The following is a 1,950-nucleotide window of genomic DNA, read 5'->3' on the forward strand; positions in this document are numbered from 1 at the left end:
ACTTAAAGTAGCTAAAAGAATAAAATTACTTGCATACATTGTGTTGCACGTGTTTGCGTGGCATTTTACTGTTGATAAATAAATTTTAATTTCTATACTATGTAAATACGTGACAGTAAACTTTGTTGCCTTTTGCCGCACTACGGAAGGCTGAGGTGATTGGTCGATTTGAATTGAGAAGGCGCGGTTTGTCATTTCAAAGGAAGGTAGGAGAGATGAGGGTAGAAAGGGGAAAAGGAAGAGAAGAGAAACTATTAACAAGATTAAGATTTGGACATGCTGCACCTAACAGCTCGTTATTCAGAATACGGCAACATAATGCTGCCATTTTTAAAGCTGCTGTGATTCTTGAGAACCAGTTTTGTCTGACTTCTCTTTCCACACCTTACCTCTCAGTGCAACAAGAGCCGAGTGTTTTCTACCAATTGATATTTGCAACAGTAAATCACAATGTTTATTGATCTGGAGACATTTTTTTTCTGGTAATTATTCTTCAACGTGTTCCTGCAGGCTAAGTCTATTGAAACACCAAACACAGTAGTAAATGTGTGGCGTGCTTCTGGCTCACTGCAGCTCCTTTTACACAAATGATCTGTCAAATTAAAAAAAAAAAACTGAACTGAAAAATACTGAAAAGTTAAACAAGACAATCAGACACAACTTCTCACGAAATGTATTTATGCAAATAAATTAACAATTCACACCCAGGCAGCAGTCTGTTGTACGTCAACAGAAGAATTATGAGGTTTTCTTTGCAAACATTCAACAGAAATTTAAGATTTACTTAGAATCAACACACAAATATTCAACACTTCAAAAGACAGTCAAGCATTTAGTGCTTGTTCAGTTATTGGCCATTTTGAAACACGTTACACATTCGAAGGCTTTACTCAGTCTCCATGGTTCATGATTTATTGTAAACTCAGTTTTTTCTAGTGTATGTTGCTATCGGGGTTCAGTCTCTGCAGTCACACTGTGTGCTTTTGCTACTCTCATTCTGTCAGTATCACAGCAGGCACATTTATCTCTCGGGATGCCGTTCTCTCTCGGCTAACTGGCCTCCACATTCTGGTATGAATGCTCCGTTTCACTGGACGAACACATGGAGACTCTGGCGTCAGGCAGCGATTGCATCTCCATTTGACTGCTTTGCGTTAACGGAGCTGTAGCAGTTTTTGCCTGAAAATAATGCAGCAAAAACAAAATGTGTTTTAGTCATTCGCAGAATATTAGGTGCAAATGGTTTGAATAGGATCATATTGTGAAGATCTAAATGAAGTATGTTAAAAAATGACCTTATGACGATTATATCCCACTGCAAAAAGTTTAATGGCAACAGCAGCACATATGCAGACAAATGCCAATCGAATTGAGGTCATCAGAATACTAAAAGAAGACTGTGATTCTTCTGAATTCAGCTTAATTAGACCTGTAAACACACACACACACACACACACACACATTAAAAACAATCCCGTAAAAGTCAACAAAATTGACAGAGAGACATAGTTAAAAGTAGATGTTATTTTTGTTTCTCTCAAAATTCAGATAAACTAATATTCCTTACAGGTTGTTGAAATATTTACTGAGACATCGTTTCTGCTAACATCCCAGATAGCACAGAATGATTGAAACAACATTGAATCAATGTCAGCCAGAAACATTGAATCAACGTTGAACACTGACATTGAAACAACATTGAAAGTGGTCGGTGACTTGTATGTTGAATCAACGTTAGGGTTTCAACCATAACTGACATTATATCAATGTTGATTCAACCATCATCTGTACGTGGATCTGCATCCGGATTTCGGTTGATTCTACATTGAATCAATGTTGATTCAACACTCATTTGACTGTGGATCTGCATGCATATTTGTGTTGATTCTACATTGAATCAATGTTGATTCAACACTCATTTGACTGTGGATGTACATGCAGATTTGGGTT

General features: G+C 37.2%; 1 long non-coding RNA gene across 1 annotated transcript; it reads right to left on the reverse strand.

Annotated features, from left to right (window-relative positions):
• Positions 1 to 896: 896 nt before the first annotated feature.
• LOC103145917 (uncharacterized) lies at positions 897 to 1,609 on the reverse strand. Its single transcript, XR_477077.2, has 3 exons — positions 1,568 to 1,609; positions 1,296 to 1,429; positions 897 to 1,179 (listed from the first exon to the last, which is right to left on the reverse strand). It is a non-coding gene; the product is annotated as an uncharacterized LOC103145917 (long non-coding RNA).
• Positions 1,610 to 1,950: the final 341 nt, after the last annotated feature.

This window comes from Poecilia formosa, unplaced genomic scaffold (assembly GCF_000485575.1).
Source record: "Poecilia formosa unplaced genomic scaffold, Poecilia_formosa-5.1.2 Scaffold149, whole genome shotgun sequence".
Classification (NCBI taxonomy): domain Eukaryota; kingdom Metazoa; phylum Chordata; class Actinopteri; order Cyprinodontiformes; family Poeciliidae; genus Poecilia; species Poecilia formosa.